General features: G+C 40.8%; 1 protein-coding gene across 1 annotated transcript in view; it reads right to left on the minus strand.

The window, feature by feature from the left end:
* The window catches only part of tex264b (testis expressed 264, ER-phagy receptor b), a 454,741-nt gene that overhangs the window by 430,158 nt on the left and 626 nt on the right, over positions 1–23,957 (minus strand). The window lies entirely within an intron of this gene.

Genomic DNA, 23,957 nt, shown 5'->3' on the forward strand with positions numbered 1-23,957 from the left:
TATTTATTTTTCCCTCTCTTTTTGTACTACTTGTTTAATTTAATTATATATGTTTTCATTGTAATTTATAGGTTTCTTTTATTATGTATTTCATTGCACTGCTTCCGCAAAACAACAAAATTCACGACATCTGCCAGTGATATTAAACCTGATTCTGATTCTGAGACAATAAAATATTCAAAGTTCAAAGTAAATTTACATGTATCACCATATGCAACCCTGAGTTCATTTTCTTGCGGGCATACTCAATAAATCTGTAATAGAGTAATAACCATAATAGAATCAGTGAAAGGCCACACCAACCAGTGTGAAAAAGACAACAAACTGTGCAAATACAAGAAATAAATAATAATCATAATACAAAAGCAATAAATATCTAGAACATGATATGACGAGTCCTTGAAAGTGAGTCCATAGGTTGAATCCATAATCTATGAGTCCATAAGAACGATTCAGTGATGGAGCAAGTGAAGTTATCCCCTTTGGCTCAAGAGCCTGATGGGTGAGGGATAATAACTGTTCTCAAACGTGGTGGTACAGGTCAATAGACAATAGACAATAGGTGCAGAAGTAGACCATTCGGCCCTTCGAGCCTGCACCGCCATTTTGAGATCATGGCTGATCATCTACTATCAATACCCGGTTCCTGCCTTGTCCCCATATCCCTTGATTCCCCTATCCATAAGATACCTACCTAGCTCCTTCTTGAAAGCATCCAGAGAATTGGCCTCCACTACCTTCTGAGGCAGTGCATTCCAGACCCCCACAACTCTCTGGGAGAAGAAGTTTTTCCTTAACTCTGTCCTAAATGACCTACCCCTTATTCTCAAACCATGCCCTCTGGTACTGGACTCTCCCAGCATCTGGAACATATTTCCTGCCTCTATCTTGTCCAATCCCTTAATAATCTTATATGTTTCAATCAGATCCCCTCTCAATCTCCTTAATTCCAGCGTGTACAAGCCCAGTCTCTCTAACCTCTCTGCGTAAGACAGTCCAGACATCCCAGGAATTAACCTCGTGAATCTACGCTGCACTTCCTCTACAGTCAGGATGTTCTTCCTTAACCCTGGAGACCAAAACTGTACACAATACTCCAGGTGTGGTCTCACCAGGGCCCTGTACAAATGCAAGAGGATTTCCTTGCTCTTGTACTCAATTCCCTTTGTAATAAAGGCCAACATTCCATTAGCCTTCTTCACTGCCTGCTGCACTTGCTCATTCACCTTCAGTAACTGATGAACAAGGACTCCTAGATCTCTTTGTATTTCTCCCTTACCTAACTCTACACCATTCAGATAATAATCTGCCTTCCTGTTCTTACTCCCAAAATGGATAACCTCACACTTATTCACATTAAGGCTCTTATACCTACTTACTGATGGAAGTAGTGAGAAGAAAGTGTAACACCTGTGTAGCACTTGTCTTATCTCATATGACTGGTCACCGCACTCTTTGAGAAAAATCAAATTACATAGGTGTTAGCCGATATCAGAAGTTCTAGGTATCCGGAAGGAAGCAGTGAATAGAAAACACACACTTTAGAGATAAGTTTTGTTTATTAAAAAAAGACAAGATATACAAAGTATTTACATGAGTAAGAACAATTTAAAATTCCACCATTCTGTTTAGGTTCCAAATCTCAGATATCAACAAAAACAGAATTCCTTATTAGTTCAAATCAGTGATATTCATTAGAATAATCCTTGTTACTCCAACATCTCTAACTAATTAGATCTAGTGTTATCCACAATTTAAAGATTTACAGACCGACCTTTCCTTTTTTTTCCTATTAGTTAGAAAACTAATTGAATTCCTATTCTTAAGTATTGTGGTTAACTTCAGTTTCAGTTCAGGTCAGTATGTCTACAAATTCAAATTCAAAAATTATACATCTGTACAGCTTAACTCTTTTCACAATTCTCCAAAGTCACAACTTTTTAACAAAGTAATTCTCGTCCAGTAACTTATCAAAGTCTTTGCAAACATAATCAGTTCTGGCAGAAAATCAAATTCAGATCCTTTGAACGAAAATAAACATATATGTCCAACCATATTAAATCCTCTATGTCATGAAACATTTTGTTCCCACACTGGTTCTTCATCTTGGGTGGCTCACCATTTGTTTCTTGTTTCGTTGGATGAAATATTAGTTGATCATCCACAGAAAGTCGATTCACAATATTAACACAAAAAAATCCTGACCAAATCCCTTAGGGTGATTTTTTTTTTAAAGTTTTTTTATTAGTTTTTCAAAACATTTTACAAAATTAATCCCTTAGGGTGATTTAACAGAATTAATTCCCGGTTACATGGTAGAGATCTTGGACATTCGTCTCTGCCAATTTGTCTCATTATTGCCGCTTGTTACAGCTGTAGCGTCAATAGATCTTTTACTGTTATTGTCTCTCCACCAGGGGTTTCACCCTGAGGTTTTCAAGTAGGGTAGAGATACTCACTACTAATTCCACTTTTAATAGCTTATATCTTTAGTTTCTAATAGTTTGGTGCGTTTCTATCACTTTCCACATTGCATCAGCCATGCCTCTTTCTCACATAGCTTTTTTTCCAGGTTCTTTTTTTAAATTTGGTAAACCGCATTTTCACCCCTCCACAAGCGGAGCTTTCTAACATTAGATCTTTGGGTTTAATTAACCTGGGTACCTGGGTTTCAAGAGCATGTCCTGTTAGGGTTCCTGATGATGGAGCTACTTTCCTGCTACAATGCTCTGTGTGGATGTGCTCAATAGAGCACATCAGTTTTGAAACGCAGATAAAGTTCCATTTCTTAACAGGAAGGAGCAGATTGGCATGTCAAAATGGAATAAAGATTTACTAACAAAATCTGGCCTCTGAATTCCAAAAGTTTATCATCCTCTAAAGAAATTTTCCTCATCTCAGTCCTGAATACTTAGTCCTTATTCTTAAACTGTGCCTTGAGTTCTAAATTCCGGCAGGAGAAGCACCCTCCCTGCATCTAACCTGCCAAGTCCTTTAAGACTTTTCTAAGTTTTAATGAGATCTCTTCCAATTTTTCCAAATTTTTGAGAAAACAGCCTGTATAATCTCCCTTCACACAGCAATCCTGCCATATCCAGAATCTTCACTCCACTCTCTTTATAGCTTGTACATCTTTTCTTGCATGAGAAAACCAAAGCTAAATACAATTCTCTTTATGTAGTTTCATCCTAACACAATTGATGTAAGACGTCCTTCTTGCAATAATCCAACTCCCTTGCTTGAAAAGGCTAATAGAACAATTGTATGTTGCACCTGCATGCTGGTAAAAAGTTATATATGGAGAAGCACATCTGTGTTACTATTACCCAGCCTCACAATGAGATCCACACCAACTTTAGCCACTCCCTTCTATATCCACAGGCATTTTTATTGTCTGTTTCGATATTACATACACATTTTCTCACAAAATCAATGTTCTCCTTTCTTATGAGCTTTGTAGTCTTTCAATACCCTGAGATTGAATTTGACAAAAAATAGACTGGGAGCAGTTAGTTTAGGTAAGCCTACATTTGACAAGTGGGAGTCATTTTAAGGTAAAATAAAGGGGGGAAAGTAGGGCCATCTAGGGACCAATCTGCATGGAGTTAGAGGAAATAGGTGAAGTTTTAAATACAGTAAATATGCTCAACTTCATTCATTGTGGACACTAACTGCACAATTCAGGAAAGTGGGGCTGAAATTCTAGAACACGTTAGCAATACAAAGAAGAGGTAAATGTGGCTCAATCCTCAGGGCCTATTGAGATGTATTTCATGAAGGTAAGGGAGGATATTGCTGGGTGTCTGACAGAGAGTTTTAAATCTTGGCTGGCTTTAGGCAAGATACCAGATGACTGAAGAACAGCAAGTGTGGTATCCCCTATTCAAAAAGGACATTGAGGATAAGCCAGTCTATTATGGGCTTGTGAATCTAATGTCACCGGTGTGGAAGTAAGCAGGAAATATTCTTAAAGGTGGAATTAATCTACACTTGTAATGTTAGAAAATTCTAAGGTAATAAAATGTGTCAATGAAGGCAGTGTGATTGATGCAGACTAAATGTGCTTCATTAAAGCCTTTAACAAAATCTTGCATGAAAAACTGGTCAAAGGTTAGAGTCTATAGAATTCAGGTCAAGGTGGATCCAAGACTGGCTTGGTAATAAGAGACAGGGTCACAGAGGAGGATTGTTTTTGTGTTTGGAAGCCTGTAACAAGTTGTATAATATAGGAATCAGTGCTCAGATTTTTACTATTTGTTATGTACATGAACAATTTGGATATGAATATAGGAGGTATGATTAATAAGTTTGTAGACACAAAAATCTGTGGTGGTGTTGATAACAATAGGCTACAGGTTGATTCTGATCAGTTAGTAAAATAGAACAATGACAAATGGAGTTTAATCTTGATTTGTGTCAGTTGATGCATATTAGATGGACATAAAGGTAGGGCATATGTAATGAGTGGTAGGACCCCAGGCAACATTGAGGGACAGAGGGACCGAGGGACCATGGTGTATAAGACCAAGGATCCCTGTAGGTGGTAAAAAAGGCATATATAAAAGGCCTTCATCAGCCAAACACAGAATACAAGAGCAGAGAATTCTTGGTACATCTTTATGATATAGCTGCAGAACTGTGTGCAGTTCTGGTTGCCTGGGATGGGATGTTTCAATTATGCAATGAGGCTGGACTTGGCTGGGCTTGTTTCTGTTGAATCAGAGGAGGCCAAGGAGGGTGGGGGCAGAACCTGATGTATATACAAATGTATGAGGGTATAGATAGTTTCAATAATAGAAAACATCTCTTCTTTTCAGAGGTATCTAAAACTACAAGGCATTAGGTTAACATAAGGGTGTAAGAGGTTTAGTCGGGATCCGAGGAGAACTAATGAGTGTCCTCCTTCTTCAAAGAAAGGGACTTCCCTTCCTCCACCAACAGCACTGCCCTCACCTGTACCTCTTCAATTTTGCATATGTCTGCCCTCACCCCATCCTCCTGCCAACCCACCAGGAATAGGGTTCCTCTTGTCCTCCCCTACCACCCCATTGACCTCTGCCATAACTCACCATAATTCACCATAACTCTGCCATCTCCAACAGGATCCCACCACCAAGCAAGTCTTTCTCTCCCCACCATTTTCCACAGGTTTCCAACCTGTAGTCCATGGACCCCTTGCTTAATGGTATTGCTCCATGGCATAAAAAAAGTTGGGATACTCCTGATGTATATGATGGTCAGCAGAGGTATATTGGGCCAAAGTACCTGTTTTTGTGCTGAATGGTTCTATGACTTCAGGACACAGCACTCTAGATTATCTCACGAAAGACAAAACTGTTAAAAATACAATGAGTCACATAGCTAATACATTTCATCCCTGTGAATTCTCATTTTTAATTTATCATTCTAAATCAACATTCCATTTTCACCTCATACAAATTTAAAGTAAGCTAACTTCAATATTGAAATGAATTCCAAGTCATTCAATGGCAGTCATCTTGTTAGCGAATGTACGGTCACTGTAAAATAAGATTGATGACCTCAGGCAAAAGCTGCTGTATCGGAGGCAATGAGGCAAATCTCAACTGTTTGTTGCACTGAAACTTGCTTAAATGTGGATACACTGGATGCAGTGATACGACCAGAAAGTTTTACAATTTTCGGAATGGATCAAACTGTGAACTCTAGTAAGGAAAGAGGTGGCGGTGTATGCTTTTTAGTCAATTCCCGTTGGTACACGGACATTGGGATTATGTCAATTTCTTGTTTCCCTTCCTTAGAGCAACTAACAATTAAATGTAGAGCATTCTATTTGCCTCGGAGTTCTCATACATGATCCTGACTGTAGTTTATATACCAGCAGCGGTCAATTACAAGCAAGCACTCGCAAAACTGCTCGATGTTGTCTATAAGGAAGAAGCAGCTCATCTCAATGCAATTCAAATTATAGTCAGCAACTTTAACCAGGCTTGCTTGAAGAAAACCCTGCCCAGTTATCACCAGCACATAACCTGTTGCACCAGAAGTCCCAACACACTAGACCATTGCTACAATACAATAAAGAATGCCTTTCACTCCTTTCCGAGACCACATTTTGGCAAGTTGGATCATTTGGCTGTATTCCTGTATACAGACAGAGTCTAAAAAGCAAGGCTTCAGAGATCAAGACATCTAAGAAGTGGTCACAGGAGGCTGAGGAACGGTTACAGGATTGCCTTGAATCAGTGAACTGGGCCACTACATACTTTATTAAAACAACTCTGAATGAGTGTGTCCCCATGAAATCATTCAGCATTTTGTCCATTCAGAAGCCCTGGATGAACAATGAAATCCAGAATCGGCTAAGATCCAGATCAGAGGCATTCAAGTCTAGAGATTAAGAATGCTACAAGAGGTGCAGGCGTGATCTCTGAAAAGCCACCTTTTGGGTGAGGTAGAAATTCCCAATTAGACAAGAATCAGTGAGGGATGCTCAACAGCTATAGCAGGGTTTGAATCCCAAAACCTCCTACAAAGTTACACCTTATGACATAGGGGACAGTACAGCTTCACTTCCAGATGAGATCAATGCTTTTCAATCCTCGCTTTGATCACCAGAACAGGAAGGAACCATCGTGCTTCCCCATGTCTTCCAATGACCCTTTTGTCTCAGTATCTGAAGACATGTGCCTTCAAGAGAGTGAATCCAAGAAAAGCATCCAGTCCAGGTGGATATCTGGCTGAGTACTGAAGACCTGTGCCAACCAACTGGCTGGTGTATTCACAGATATCTTTAACCTCTCGCTCCAGCAGTGTGTGGTACCCACCTGCTTCAAGCAGGCTTCAGTTGTACCAGTGCCCAAGAAGAGTGTGGTAATCTGTCTAAATGACTATCAGCTAGCGGCACTTACACGCTCAGTGTTGAAGCATGTTGAGAGGCTGGTGTTGAAGCACATCAGCTCTTATCTGAGTGGCGACTTGGATCCTCTCCAGTTTGCCTACTGAAGCAACAGGTCTACAGCAGATGCCATCTCACTGGCTCTTCACACAACCCTGGAACATCTGAACAGCAAAGATACATATATCAGGATGCTGTTTATCAATTACAGTTCAGCATTTAACACCACCATCCCCTCAAAACTAACCAGTAAACTCCAAAACCTGGGCCTTAATACTCCCTTGTGCAATTGGATCCTGGATTTCAACACTTATCATCCTTAGTCAGTTCAGATTAGCAAAACCATCTCCTTCACAATCTCGATCAGCACAGGAGTACCACAGGGATGTGTACTTACCCCCTGCTCTACTCGCTTTACACTTATGACTGTGTAGCTAAATACAGCTCCAACATGATACACAAGTTTGCTGATGACACCACTGTCATTGGCTGCATCAAAGGGGATGATGAATCAGCATATAGGAGGGAGAATGAAGACTTGGCTGAGTGATGTTATAACAACAACCTCTTACTCAATGTCAGTAAGACCAAGGATCTGATTGTAGACTTCATGAGAGGGAAACCAGAGGTCCACGAGCCAGTAATCATCAGAGGATTAGAGGTGGAGAGAGTCAGTAACTTTAAATTCCTAGGTGTCACTATCTCAGAGGACCTGTCCTGGACCCATCATATAAATATTATTTGTAAGAAAGGACAACCGTGCCTACTTCCTCACGAGTCTGGGGAGATTTGGCATGTCATCAAAAACCTTCACGAACTTTTATAGATGTGTGGTGAAAAGTGTATTGACTGGCTGCATTATGGCCTGATATGGGAACAGCAATACCTCTGAGTGGAAAACCCTACAAAAGGTAGTGAATTCGGCCCAGTACATCACAGGTAAAACCCTCCCCACCATTGAGCACATCTACATGAAACATTGTCGTAGAAAAGCAGCATCCATCATCAAAGATCCTCACCACCCAGGCCATGCTCTTTTCTCGCTGCTGCCAACAGGTAGAAGGTACAGGTGCCTCAGGACCCGCACCATCAGGTTCAAGAACAGTTACTACCCCTCAACCATCAGGCTCTTGAACAAAAGGAGACAACTACAATCATTTAAGGACTCTTTTATCTTGTTGTTTCATGCTCGTTATTTACTGCTGTTTATTTATTATCTGCATCTGGAGTTTGTTTACCACATACAGTTCATGATGTTTACAGTTACTGGTCTATAGATTTGCGAAGTATGCCCGCAGAAAAAGAAACTCAGGGTTATATGTGGTGACATGTATGTACTTTGATAATAAATTCTACTTTGAACTTTATTCTGAAGATTTCACCTGAACTTTTTATTACCCAGACGCTGGAAATCTAAAATAAAAAAACAACAAACACTGTAAACATTCAGCAGACTATGTAGCATCTATGAAAAGCGAAACAGAGTTAATGTTTCAGGCCTAAGAAACTGTAATTACAGAGAAGGTGGATATGTCAAAAGGTAAGTTGTAGGGTTTCTTCCATCAATGGATGAGTGGGACAGTCAGGGAGAGATAACACTGTACTAACAATTAAACGCAAAACGCAGCGGAGTAAAACATGTCCAGCCAGTCAGATTGTGCTAATGGAGAGGATTACTGAGTAAGACCTATAATAGAAATGACTTGTCCTGATACAGTCAGAAAAGGTATCTGAAGTTATGATATTCAATCTGCATATGAGCTACTGTTTCCCCAGTCTGCTCTAGCCCTCATTATAACAGTGCACAAGGCCACAGTCACATGCATCAGAGTGGGAGTGGAACAAAGAATTAAAATAACGGACAAACTGTATCTCAGCATTGCACATGTGAAGTAAATGCAGGTGCTCTGCAAAGCCAGTTTTATCCAGTGTTCATATAACCCATCGTGAATACTAAAATAACTAGACTGGGTCACCCCATTTTGCAGAGCACTGCTTTTCAGACAAAAGTGATGAACAAGAGGAACCCTGAGCCTCTTGTTACCTGTCACGCCAATTCTCTGCCTTGCTCTCTCTCTATTTTTTTTTCTTTTTGAAGCCTCCTACACTGTTATAATGAGACCCAAAGCAAGCTTGAAAAACAATGCCTCAACTTCCATATATATACATTTCAGCCATCATACTCAGTTCCACAACCTGAGATAACCTGCTTTCTTTGTTTGCATCACAATTGAAGGTGATTCAAGAAAGGGAAGGGGGGTGGGATGTCAGAGATAAGTTGTTTTACCTGATGAAGATGTCCCACAGCCTTGCACATCACAAAATCTTAGACATCTTTTCTTGACCTTTACAACTTTTTCCCATTTGCAATGCTGTTCTCATTAAAAATGTTCCAACTTTCCTACCCATACCTTTTCTGCAACTTAAAACTAATTCATTTCTCTCTCTTTCCCTATTCTGAGGAATCATTTTTGACAGAAATGTGAGCCATGTTTCTCTTTCCAGAGATGCCACTGCCTAACCTACTGAGTATTTCAAGCAATTTTCTTTTTTTATTATTCAGTACTGTGTATCATCCATTTTCTAACCTCACCATACGTATGGTAAGATTCCATTATCTTTCAAAACAGTCCACATTGAATTTGGAAGGTAGGGTTTCCCTTCAGCCTTTTCTATACCCTCAAGGGAAGAGAATCTCAGCATTTCCTCCTCGAAGAGTATGCAAATGTGATTGCTCTATGTTTATATTTAAATACTTCTGCAGCATGTTATTCATTAGTTGCTTCAACTCCTAATGCATATTTCATTTCCTTAACCACTAATGAGAGCATTCAACCACAGCGAATGAGCCAACTCTTACAATTTTCTATTATTTATCAAAGTGTAGATAGGAACTGGCTAAACTACATCTCTGCAACTAGATATGTAGCAAACATTCCATCTAACACAATAAACTGGGTATTCTCTTTTCACTTTATCCCTGCAAATTGCACAGAATGACATTAGTCCAATTAGGAGATGAACAGTGCAACATTTTCTACATTTCTGGCTGCTCTCTGTACCTTTTCTTAAATGTTCTTTGTAACAGTGGAAGAGGGCTTAAATAAAACACCACAGAACAACTGTTTAAGTAAGCTTGGCAAACATCAAAAGAGAAAATCCAAATGAAAAACACCAGAAGTCTGACATAAGAGCAGAAAATACTCAGCAGGGTCAGGCAACCTCTTTGGAGAGAGAAAAACAGCACTGGCATTTCAGGCTGATGACTTTTCATCAAAAGCTATTTTCTGTACTTTTAAGAAGTCAAAGAACCATAGTGAAGTCAGACATGAAATACACAGGGGAAAAGAGATACCTTCCACAAGAATTCTCTAATTTATACCCTATAGAGTCTTAAGTAGAACCAGGAGAACTCTGCTGGAATTTTTGTACCTGCTCCACCATTTTGGAGCTCTGAAACTGCTCTGGAACCTTCCTTCCCTTTCTCCCATGATCCACTCTCCCCTTATCAGATTCCTTCTTCTGCCCTTTGCCTTTTCCACTTCTCACCTGCCAGTTTCTTACTTCATCACCTCTCCCACCCACCTGGCTTCACCTATCACCTTCTAGCTTGTCTTCATTCCCCTCCCCCCACCCCACCACCTTATTCTGACACTTTCTCCCTTCCTTTCCTGTCCTGATGAAGGGCCTCAGCCCGAAATGTTAACAGTTTATTCATTTCCATAGATGCTGCCTGACCCGCTGAGTTCCAAAAGCATTTTGACTGTATGATTGTTCTTTTAACTAAGCACTACTTTTCTGAACCAACCCCACATCCCTTGAATACCCATAATATCTGAAAATCTCAAAAGATCTAATTTAATCTATTGATCTTTGTAGCTGTAACTGACACCACATGAAAGAACACTGTAGTTATCAGGATATTATATTTGTAGTTTTTTCTCAGGAGTTGGTAGCTCATCACAGTCCCTGACAATAGATGAAATATTTACAAATTGCCAACCATGAGAAATATTTAAAGGAGAGAAAAAGCTTTGCAGGTGTTTCTGTAGGTTTCTTACAATGTAATTAATGTTCAGCACATTTTTTGGAACCAACTAATTAAAAACGTGTGAGCTTTTTCTCAACCGGTTTTGCTAATTTTTTTCTCACTAGAAAAACCTAACAATCAGACTTTAATTTTTTTACACAGATAAACATAGAGAACACCAATTTTTAAGAGTAAAACATCTAAAAGCATTTCAGAAAAGATTTCATCAATGCTAAACCATAACAAGTTGTAACAATCTAGATGCAGTTTACACATTTTCTGAGGAGTTTCAAATGGAATACTGCAAATAACCCCATTTCCATACACTAGTGCCTAGAAAGCTCACCTGGTGGGAGAATTCTCTGCCCACAAAACAAAATGCAAGAGAGTGGTTATTGACACTGTCAGCATCTTTACTGGCTGCCTTAAGCCAATGAATATCAATGGCTTGTACATATTGGAAACACTCCACCAGATATCCAAAGACTGCAGCCAGTGAAGAAAGAAACCTGCAAAGGATGACTGACACTTTCTACATGTCTCCAGCACAGCAGAAAAAAATGTATGTGATGCAGAAACTTCCTCATGGCAACACAGTTAACTACCACTTACCACTTCAAGCAACAACAGGTGTTCTGACATGACTAAAAATCTTCCTGTAGGGACGGAGGACATGAAAACCACTAAACTGCTTTTGTAACTATTTGTCCTGTTAAGAGCTGACATGGTGAAATGGGGTTAAGCTACTTGTGACCGGTGACCAGGCTGACTTACTCCTTTTGCTCCACTCAGTGCACAATTATAGCTTAGGATTTGCCAAGATATCTCACAAGATTTGCACTGTACCAGTCAAGGGAAATATTTATGATCTGTGACTTGTGGATTTACATGTGAAGTTGCTTTGGTTAAAAGATTTATAAAGTGTCATGAAATGTAAGTACAATATGTGAACATTTCTTCCACAAATGTGACAACAATTTTTAAAGTAACAATTGAAAAATTGTGGGAAAGTGGACTGGGTCAAGTATGGAGACTCCAGGACTTGACAAGACGACAAGGTAGCGTACCAGTTAGCACAACACTATTAATGCTCCGGGCATCGGAGTTTGGAATTCAGTTCCGGCGTCCTCTGTAAGAAGTTTGTATGCCCTTCCCGTGAACATGTGAATTTCCTCTGGGTGCTCCAGTTTCCTCCCACAGTCCAAAGACAGTCCAGTTAGTAGGTTAATTTGTCATTGTAAATTGTCCTGTGATTAGGCTAAGGTTAAATAAGTGGGTTGCTGGGCAGTGTGGCTTGGTGGGCCAGAAGGACCTGTTCCATCTTTAAATAAATGAATAAATAAACTGGCACAGAAGCTGTTGAAGTACTTAGATCAGGCTTAATACAACTGGATCCATTGGAAAGCCTGAATGAGATGCCCACACCATGGAGAAATCCAAAGCCAAGGATGGAATAATCATTATCAGCATGATTTCTCAACATTGTGCAATTAGATCCTCAATTTCCTCACTTGCAGACTCTAGTCGGTTCAGATTCACACAAACATCTCTTCCACAATCTCAACAACACACACAACCTGCTGGAGGAACTCAGCAAGCCAGGCAGCATTTATGGGAAAAAGTACAGTCGACCTTTTGGGCCGAAACCCTTTGGCAGGACTCCACGATCTCCATCAGCACAGGTACACCACAAGGCTGTGTGATTAGCCCACTGCTCTTCTTACTTTATACTTATGACTGTGAAGCTAAGCACAGCTCCAATGCCATATTTAACTTTGCTGATGACACTACTGTCGTTGGTTGAACCAAAGGCGGTGATGAATTAGCACATAGGAGGGAGACTGAAAATCTGACAAGAGTGGTGCCACAATAACCACCTCTCTCTCACTCAATGTTAACAAGACTGAAGAGCTGATTATTGACTTCAGCAGGAGGAAACCAGAAATTAATGAGTAAGTCCTCATCGGGATATCAGAGGCGGAGACGGACAGCAGCCTTAAATTCCTCAATGTTATCATTTCAGAGGATCTGTCCTGGACCCAGCACATAAGTGCCATTATGAAGAACTCACAGCAGCGCCTCTACTTCCTTAGAAGTTTGTGAACATTTGGCATGACACTTAAAAACCTTAACAAACTTCTACAGATGTATGGTGAAGAGTATACTGACTGGTTGCTTCACAGACTGGTATCAAAACACCAGTGGATACGACCCAGTCCATCACAGGTAAAGCTCTCCCCACCATATATTGCTTAGTGAAAATGAAAGTTTGTTTTATGTATTGCACTGTACTGCTGCCACAAAACTAAATAAAATCACAAAATACTGTAAATCAGTGATATTAAACCTGATTCTGAAAGTCTGAATGATTTATTTGATGTTCATCTTTCAGAGAGGACAACAAATAATCACAGATAATTTTCTGGGAAGATATGAATAGAAGGAGATAGAGAAGGGTGAAAGAAAAAATAAATGTTGGAAGTAGCATGCCAGAGAGCATCTGTAGAGAATGAAAGACTGAGTTAACATCACAGGTATTTGGCATTTCTGACCAGTTCTGACATAAGCTAAAAGGCTTACAATTAAACTGATCTTAACTTATGCACATAGCCATGGATGACTTTAATAGCCAATGGAAAAACAGTCCTTGTTCTGCTCTGGAGATTGTTGCTGGAACTGGAACAGGTTGCAAGTTGCAGAGGGGATTTTTTAATAAATTGCTCAGGTCTCATGCACAGACTTTGTTGTCATTTAGTTGGACATGTTTCCTGAAACCATGACAGCATTAGTCATCCTGCTGCAGTCCCTGTGATCCTTTCTGCCCACTTTCCTCTTCCATTGGCTAGTCTTAATTTACATGAGTTATTTTCATTCTCCCTTGTTTTACACCCTCTAATGCACCCATATTTAGGTAGGAGTCTACTCAAGCATAAAATTAAATGCAAGCTTAGCAGGGGCAATGTAGCCTGAGAATTTATAAATTTTACCAAGACCTGTTGTGCCTTCATAGTAAACATGACCATTTTTAAACATACTCTTCACCTGCTGGTAATTTTCAACCAATTATCTAGATCACCACAGCATTGTTCACACTGACTGATTCCCAATACATATAGTCACATCCTTTCAGACTCAAGTCAGGCAGCTAGGCTGTCAATGTTTTCCAGGAGGTCCACCCAGGTGGTTGATCAACCAGTAAATGGAAATTGGGGAGAGTAGGATTTTCGAACCCAGCCAGGTCCCAACTTGGGCAGCAGCAGTATCTGCACGAAGAAAAGGCCTGGCAATCTACTTCCGTATCTTGCCATGAAAATCCTATGGGCATCTACACTATCCATAGGGTCAGCATGAGTCAATGGTGACTCAACGGCACTCAGCAACAACAAACAACAAGGGGTTAGTAATATACTGACGGTAAGTTAATAGCTGGAAAACAAAGAACAAGAGTAACAGATCCTTCTCTGATTGGCAGGTTGTGACTGGAGAGATACTGCAGGAACCTGTGCTTTCATCCCAACAACCAGATGAAATTGAGCTGAAATATGATGCTCTGGATCTTGAAGCAGCAAGCAATCAAATTCAAAAAGTTCAGTTGCTCATGCTAGCTCGACATATCGAATTCCATCATAGATTTGCTGGTACATTGGGAACTTCATTAAATCCTAAAGATTTATCTAATCAGGTTCAGGCAAAGACTGTAATGTACTAACACTGCCATCCAGTGTTCTTAACAAGAATTTCACTACAAAGCCCATATTCCCAAACTATTCTGGATATAAAGTTCCTGTTTTTCCAACTGAATAAACATTACCCATAGATTCCACTTTATGAACATATTTAAATTAAATGCTTATTATGCCAAATGTAGGTGATCTTCATCATTGAGATGCTACATTCAAGGTGAAGATGGCACTGGCCAGGAAGTTCTAGGATTTAAACCCAGCAACGACGAAGAAGCTGAAATATATTTCCATTCAGGGTGGTAAAAGAGCCTTTGTCCTTCTGTGAAGATGTGGATTAGGGAGCTGCAATAGGAAAGGAATAGGTAAAAAATTACAACTCATTTGGATGGTACAAATTGCAGCCTTGATGATAATGGTCAAGGGAGGAGTGACAAATCTTTTTGAGAGCATGTGCCAAAAAAATCGCTCACATATCATGGAATTTTGAGCAGAGATTATCATTGATTAATGAATTAGCAACAATAATTACAGATTATTTTTGAGGAAAAAGGATTTCTGTTGCTTATTTATACATATTCACTGTTTTCCTATAAATGTATAACAGAGACAAATTCATATAAATTAACCATTTTTATCTTTCAAAAAGACAACTTATTTCTAAATACTGTTGTTATTGTAACAGTTTACTATCCAAAGACTGATGTGACACCAGATCTGAGAAAATTTAAAAACAATTCATTAAACATCACATGTTCTTGCAACCATCTAACTAGTGCTAAGCCAGCCTAAGACATTTCCTGTGACATTTCACTCTTTTTAGGTTGCAAAAAATCATTCGCTGCTTCATTTAATAGTAAAGATAATAATTGTGCAACATTTTATTATGGGTGGGATTTAAAGCATCAAGAGGTGGCACTGCACACAATACACCAAAACTGCTCACAATACAATGTGGTCTCACCAATGTCTTATAAAGCCTCAGCATTACAGTACATCTTTACTTTTATATTCTAATCCTCTTGAAATGAATGCTAACATTATATTTGCCTTCCTTACTACCGACTCAACCTGCAAGTTAACTTTTAGGAACCCCAAGTCCCTTTGCACCACTGATTTCTGAATTTTCTTCCTGTTTAGAAAATAGTTTATTCCTTCTACCTAAATGCTTAAGTATCCACTTCTCTACACTATATTCCATCCGCCGCTTCTTTGCCCATTCTCCATCAATATAATTCCTTCTCCAGACTCCGTTTCCTCAACACTGCCTGCCCCCCACCTATTTTCATACCATCTGCAAACTTGGCCACAAAGCCATTAATTCTGTCATCCAGATCATTAACTTATAATGTGAAAAGTAGCGGACCAACACTAGTCACTGACAGCTAAACAGAAAAGGCTCCCTTTAATCCCACTCTTTGCCTCCTGTCAGTCATCCGACTTTCTTTCCTGTAATACCATGGGCACTTATCTTGTTTAGCAGCCTCATGTGTAGCACCTTGTCAAAGGCCTTCTGAAAATTGAAATAAACAACTTCCACTGAGTTCCCTTTGCCTATCCTGCCTGTTATTTCCTTAAAGAATTCCAACATATTTGTCAGGTAAGATTTCCCCTTAAGGAAACCATGCTGACTTTGGCCTCATTTATTATGCATCTCCAAGTATCCTGAAACTTCATTCTTAATAATCGACTCCAACACCTTCCCAACCACTGAAGTCAAGCTAACTGGCCTTTAATTTCCTGTCTTTTACTCCATCACTTCTTAAAAATTAAAGTCTCATTTGTAATTTTACAGACCTCCAGAACCATTCTAGAATTTATTGACTCTTGAAAGGTCATTACTAATGCCTCCACAATCTCTTCAGCTGCCTGTTTCAGAACACTCCTGTGTAGTCCATTCCAGGTGACCTTTAAGCATCCCAAGCATTTTCTGCTTAGTAATAGCAACTGCACTCACTTCTGCCCCCTCACATCCTTGAATTTCTGGCCTATTGCTGATGTCTTCCACGGTGAAGACTAACACAAAATACTTATTCAGTTTGTCCGCCATTTTCTTGTCCCCCATTACAATCTCTTTACTCTATCTGTGATTACCTCCCCATTGATGGATTTCAGGAGAACCATCTTCCTCTGAGAGGGGCCGAGCTTTCTTGATGCCATCATATTGCCTGTCAGTGCTGCATTCTGGATGTCTTCACTGAGCTGCATCCAGTACTTCTTGGTGCAGTGCCTGGCAGTCAGCTGATCTAACAGCCCAGGGATCTGTAGGTTCTTCTCAGTTAGTGAACACTTATACTTGGCTAGCACGTTTGACTTCGATGACAAGGGTCACTTCGCTAGATTTGGCTTTGAAACAGTAGTTGTTTTTGAGGTCTTCTTCCCAAGGGGAGCTAAGGCTGTCCTGTAGTTGGTATTCCACATAAGTCCCCATTTTTCTGTGACACAGTTTTCAGGCTGCTGAGCGTTCAGTTTTTTCTCGAAGGACTAAGCAAACTGCTCTATCAAGGCTGGGTAAGACATCTTGCTGACATCAATGCGATGGTTCCCTGCTTATTTAGCACAATGGAATTTCTTTGACTGTAGATTGTTCTTTCAACACACTAGCAAGTGATCTATGTCATAGCCTGCGCTACGGTAGGAACATTTGAAAAGCATGCTGCCAAGGAAGGAGTGCCTGACCAGAATCAAGTCTAGCTGGTGCCAGTGTCTGGAGCAAGGGTGTCTCCAGGAAACCTTTCTTCAGTGGGGAGGTAATCACATACAGGGGCAAACAGATGGAGAGATGGACAGAACATTACTCTGAACTCCTCTTCAGAGTGAACATTGTCACCACCTCAGCCCTGGAAGCCATTGATTGCCTGCCGACAATGGAAGAACTGAATGCAGAGCCAACCCTAGAGTGTTTCAGCAAGGCCATTGGCAGCTTGACCTCATGGAGGGCACCAGGTGATGATGTGATTCCCCCAGACCACCGCATGACTACCCTATGCAGCAGCTGCATGAAGTCCCCTGTCAGTGCTGGCTGGAAGGAGCTATGCCACAGGATAATGAGGGACTCCAAGATCATTACATTCTACAAAAAGAAAGCCAAAAGAAATGACTGTAACAACTACAGGGGCATCACCCTGTTGAGTACTGTTAGCAAAATCTTTGCCCAAGTCTTTTTGGTCTGCCCTCAGAAGTTGGCTGAACATGTCTACCTGGAGTTATAGTGTGGCTTCTGTGCTGGAAGATCAACTGTGGACGTGATTTTCTCTCTCTGCCTACTCCAGGAGAAGAAAAAGAAGCCCCTCCATATGGTGTTTATTGCTCTCATCAAGGCAATTGGTTTGGTCAGTGGAGGTGAGTTCTTTGAGATCCTCTCTACAGTAGGCTGCCCGCCAAGACTACACAGCATAATCATATCCTTCCACAGTGACATGAAGGGGACTGTGCAGTATTATGGCAGCTCTTTGAAGCCCTTTGATTTAAGCAAGGGTGTGTTCTCGCCCCCAATGCTCTTTGAGATCTTCTTTGCCATTCTCCTCAGGCAGGCATTTGGCACTGCAAAAGAAGGAATCTACCTCCACACTAGATCAGATGGCAGGTTTTTTAACTTTGCACGCCTAAGAGCCAAAACCAAAGTGCATGAGGCTATGATCAGAGACATGCTGTTTGCTGGTGATGCAGCAGTTGCAACCCACACTCCGCAGACCTGCTGAGCTTGATGGATTGCTCCTCCCAGGCCTTCAAGGAATTTGGTCAGACTATCAGCATGAAAACAACAAACGTCTTGGGACAAGACTTGCAGGTACCACCAGTCATCACCACAAACTGAATCTTGTTCATCAGTTCATATACAGTGTCTGGGGTCTATCATCTGTGACAATCTCTCCTTGGATGCAGAAATTGATAAGCGCATTGGGAAGACTGCATCACTTCTTGTCAGCATCACTACAGGAGAACTTCAAACTCTCAGTCAAAACAAAGATAGCAGTGTACAACACTTTGTGTCACCGGCATACTGCTGTAGGGAAGCAAGACCTGGACAACATACGCTAAACAGGAGAGAAGGTTCAACACCTTCCAGTTATCTTGCCTTTGTTGCATCTTGAGCATTTCCTGGAGAGACAGAGTACCCACTACTGAGTTCTCTCTAGCATATACACCCTGCTCAGGCCGCTGGCTGGGCCATGTCTGTCACATGCAGGATGGCCGCATCCCAAATGACATCCTCTACACTGAGCTGGCTTCAGGCGAGAGAACACTGGTCACCAGCAATCGTGCTACAAGGATGAAATGGGGCATGAAGGCGCTTGACATCAACATTGAAGCCTGGAGGAACTTGCAGCCAACTGCACCAGGTAGAGAAGCATCCTGAAACAACATCTTAAGTCAGGCAAGGAAAAATTCCTGAAAACAGTAGAAGACAAACAGGCCCATAGAAAGGAACATTGCATCTCCAGCAGAACTGAGTCCACTTACAGATCACAAACAAGAGAAAATCTGCAGATGCTGGAAATCTGAGCAACATACACAAAATGCTGAAGGAACTCAGCAGGCCAGTCAGCATCTATGGAAAAGAGTACAGACGTCATGCCTCCTGCACACACGGAACCTCGAAATGGAACACGCCAATAACTTGCTGACCAAGATCACAAAATCTCCATAATATGAAGAATCCTGAAATCAACCTTGACTCTGCCTTCAGTTTCTACCTTCAAAAGTGTATCATTTACACTTATCCAGATTGAACTCCATCCACAGCTTCTCAGCGCAGCTCTGCATCCTACCAATGTCCTGTTGCATCTTACGAGAAACCTCTACACATTACCCACAATACCACCAAACTTTGTGTCATCTTCAAATTTACTAACTCATCTTTCCACTTCCTCATTCAGATCACTTATAAAAATCACAAAGATCAGGGGTGCCAAAACATATCTCTGTGGAACACCACAAGTCACAGACATCCAGGCTTGACCCACTACATCTACTACCACTCTCTGCTTTCTGTGGGCATACCAATTCTGAATCCACACAGTTACACTTCCCTGGATCCTATATTTCCTGTCCATATACATCACATCCATCGCTCTATCCTTATCAATTTGATTTGTCACCTCCTCAAAGAAATCAATCAGGCTCATGAGGTACAAACTGCCCTTCAGAAAGCCATGTTGACTATCCCCAAGCAGACTATGCTTCTTCAGATACTTATTACTCTGTCTCCAAGAATCCTCTCCAACAGTTTGCCCACCAAACTATAAAACTCACTGGTCTATAATTCCCAGGTTTATTTCCATTGTCTTTCTTGAACAAAGGACTAACATTTACTGTCCTCCAATCTTCTGGTACTACTCCTGTGACCAATGAGAATGCAAAGATCAACACCAATCTCAATAGCAATCAACAGCAAACTCATCCCTCACTTCCCGTAGTAACCTGGGGAATATCCCATCCATCTCCCAGGGACTTACCTAGACTAATGTTTTTCTGAAGTTCCAGAACATTCTCTTTCTTAACCTTGACACGTTCTACCTGTTCTACTCTGATCTCACATTCATCAAGGTATAAGTCAAGTATGTCAATATAAGTACACAAGTATAAGTCAAGGACCATTCAGCATCTCCACTTGACATTAAGCTGTAGAATCTCCATAGTAAAGACCACGGAAGTACCAATGGTCAGAAACATAATGTCAAGTCAGCCACATAAGTCATAAGTAGGCCAGCCACACAATACAAGATCATGTCAGAGGCTGGGTACTCTGCATTGTGAATCACTTCTTCACTGTCCAAATCTTAGCATTCACAAAGAACATTCTCTACACTCTGAATATGTCCAATTCCAAGAATACTGCGGAAGCCAACACCATCCTGATCAAATCAACTCACTTGATTATACCCCTATATGCCGATCTGTGGGCCGGCTGATAGTGTAGTGGCATCAGCACTGGACTTCAAGGCTGATGGTCCTGAGTTCAAACCCAGCCAGGTCCCAACCTGGGCAGTAGCAGTAACTGCGTGGAAGAGAGGCCTAGCCATCTAGGTACTTCAGAATCAGAACCAGAATCAGGTTTATTATCACCCGCATGTGACATGAAATTTGTTAACTTAGTAGCAGCAGTTCAATGCAATACATAATATAGAAGAAAAAATAAAATAATAATAATAATAAATAAGTAAATCTTATTTCAGTATACTTTATACAGTATATATTAAAAATTGTGCAAACCAACAGAAATACTATATATTAAAAAAAAGTGAGGTAGTGTCCAAAATATCCATTTAGGAATCAGATGGCAGAGGGGGAAGAAGCTGTTCCTGAATCTCTGAGTGTGTGCCTTCAGGTTTCTGTACCTCCTACCTGATGATAACAGTGAGAAAAGGGCATGCCCTGGGTGCTGGAGGTCCTTAATAATGGACACTGCCTTTCTGAGACACCACTCCCTGAAGATGTCCTTGTGTACTTTGTAGGCTAATACCCAAGATGGAGCTGACTAAATTTACAACCTCTGCAGCTTCTTTCGGTCCTGTGCAGTAGCCTCCCCCCCCCCCCCCCCCCCACCCCCATACCAGACAGTGATGCAGCCTGTCGAATGCTCTCCATGAGACATCTATAGAAGTTTTTGAGCGTATTTGTTGACATAACAAATCCCTTCAAACTCCTAATAAAGTATAGCCACTGTCTTGCCATCTTTATAACTGCATCAATCTGTTGGGACCAGGTTAGATCCTCAGAGATCTTGACACTCAGGAACTTGAAATTGCTCACTCTCTCCACTTCTGATTCCTCTGTGAGGATTGGTATGTGTTCCTGAAGTTCACAATCAACTCTTTCGTCTTATTGACGTTAGTGCCAGGTTGTTGCTGCGACACCACTCCACCAGTTGGCATATCTCACTCCTGTATGCCTTCTTGTCACTACCTGAGATTCTACCAACAATGCTTGTATCGTCAGCAAATTTATAGATGGTATTTGAGCTATGCCTAGCCTCACAGTCATGAGTATAGAGAGAGTAGAGCAGTGGGCTAAGTACACACCTGAGGTTTACCAGGTGCAGAGGGAGGTACAGAGGCCCAGGTTCTGCAACTTCTCAATCAGGATTGTGGGAATGATGGTATTAAATGCTGAGCTACAGTCGATAAACAGCATCCTGATGTAGGTGTTTGTGTTGTCCAGGTGGTCTAAAGCCATGTGGAGAGGCATTGAGATTGTGTCTGCCATTGACCTATTGTGGTGATAGGCAAATTGCAATGGGTCCAAGTCCATGCTAAGGTCAGTCTAGTCATGATCAGCCTCTCAAAGCATTTCACCTCTGTAAATGTGAGTGCTACTGGCCAATAGCCATTAAGGCAGCTAACGTTATTCTTCTTAGGCATTGGTATATTTGTTGCCTTTTTGAAGCAAGTGGGAACTTCCACCCATAGCAGTAAGAGGTTGAAAATGTCCTTGAATATTGCCGCTAGTTGGTTGGCACAGGTTTTCAAAGCCTTACCAGGTAATCCATTGGGACCTTCCACCCTGCGAGGGTTCACTCTCTTTAAAGACAGCCTAACATCGGCCTCTGAGACAGAGATCACAGGGTCATCAGGTGCAGCAGGGATCTTCACAGCTGTAGTTGTGTTCTCGCTTTCAAAGTGGGCATCGAAGAAGTTGAGTTCATCTGGTAGTGAAGCATCGCTGCCATTCATGCTACTGGGTTTCGCTTTGTCTTGCAAGCCCTGCCAGAGTTGTCGTACATCCAATGCCGCCTCCAACCTCATTCGAAATTGTCTCTTTACCCTAAAAATAGCCCTCCGCAAAGCATACCTGGTTTGCTGGTACAGGCCTGGGTTGCCAGATACTTACATATCTTGCCACGAAAACCCTATGAAAAACCTTGCCAGAAGGTCACGAAGAGTCGGACTTGACTTCATGACTGAACAACAACAAACTGTCATTCTTAACCATAATGACACTGACAGTACATAGAAACATAAAAAACCTACAGCACAATACAGGCCCTTCGGCCCACAAAGTTGTGCTGAACATGTCCTTACCTTAGAAATTACTAGGCTTACCCATAGCCCTCTAGTTTTCTAAGTTACATGTACCTATCCAAAAGTCTCTTAAAAGACCCTATCGTATCCGCCTCCACCACCGTTGCTGGCAGCCCATTCCACTCACTCACCACTCTGTGTGTAAAAAATTTACCCATGACATCTCCTCTGTACCTACTCCCAAGCAACTTTGTGACATTCTTTGGCCGTAATGTGTATCATGGTTAAACCACATTATTACTATAGTGTGGTAACAGAATTGTACCAAGTAATCCAGTTAAGATGAGTCTGTGTTATATGAAGTTGTACCATGCCCTTCCTACACATATTTTCGTTGGCCTTCTCCTGAATCAGGACTTTAATTTTTGGACCATCTGTTACGTTCTTTACAACTTCCTAGAAACTTGGTCACTATCTTCAAAATGCTCTGTCACAACCACTCCAAACATTTGCCCAGCTATAGCCCCTACGATTACATACAGCACTAGCCAAACTAAAGGGGCTACCAATTTACTAGCTCACTTTCCTTCTGATACTGTAGGAACCCATACTCACTACATCAATCTTCATTATCTCCAAAAGAAACCTGATAATGCAGAAACTGAGAAGTACTAACATTTGTACGTCAAAATTTAATTACAGAAATTCTACAGGGAGGGTGGCAGATATTTGCTAAATTCAATCATCCCAAAATTAACTAATTATAGACTTTTGTTAACTAAATGGATTTAGGAGTTGGGTGCAATGATAGGTATATGGCATCAGGTCACACATAGGTTATCTATGATCTCACTGGATGAAAGGACACAGGGAAAATGTTGGAGGGACTCAGGAAGTCAGGCAGCATCTACAGAAGTAATGAAACATTGACTGTTCATTTAAACAAAAACTTCATGCCATCTCAAAAGTTTCTTTCCCTATACAGTTAATCTGATCAACCATTCTAGTTAGCCTCCCCATCCCCTCTATCTCTTACCTCAATCACTGCACTTCACTGTAAACACTTTAACCTACTTTTTACAATGTTGTTTACACTGTAAATACAGATGATATTTATGCATTCTATTTCACATCCATACTTTAACCTCTAAGCTTATTTTTTAATGATTCTTTATTCTTATAATGTTGTATTTTGTTGCATTAGCCCGCCAGCAGACCACAGCAAATTCCTAATACATGTAAATGTAAATGTATATGGCAAATAAAGTTGATCCTTGATGCGTGATGCTGACAGCACTGCTGAATTCTTCCAACATTTTGTCTGTGTAAGATTTCCAGCATCTACATAATTTCTTAAGTCTCCAAGCTTTTGATTGGTCCTCGAAGGCATATTCTAATAACTCTAC

The sequence above is a fragment of the Hemitrygon akajei genome, chromosome 19 (genome assembly GCF_048418815.1).
Source record: "Hemitrygon akajei chromosome 19, sHemAka1.3, whole genome shotgun sequence".
Classification (NCBI taxonomy): domain Eukaryota; kingdom Metazoa; phylum Chordata; class Chondrichthyes; order Myliobatiformes; family Dasyatidae; genus Hemitrygon; species Hemitrygon akajei.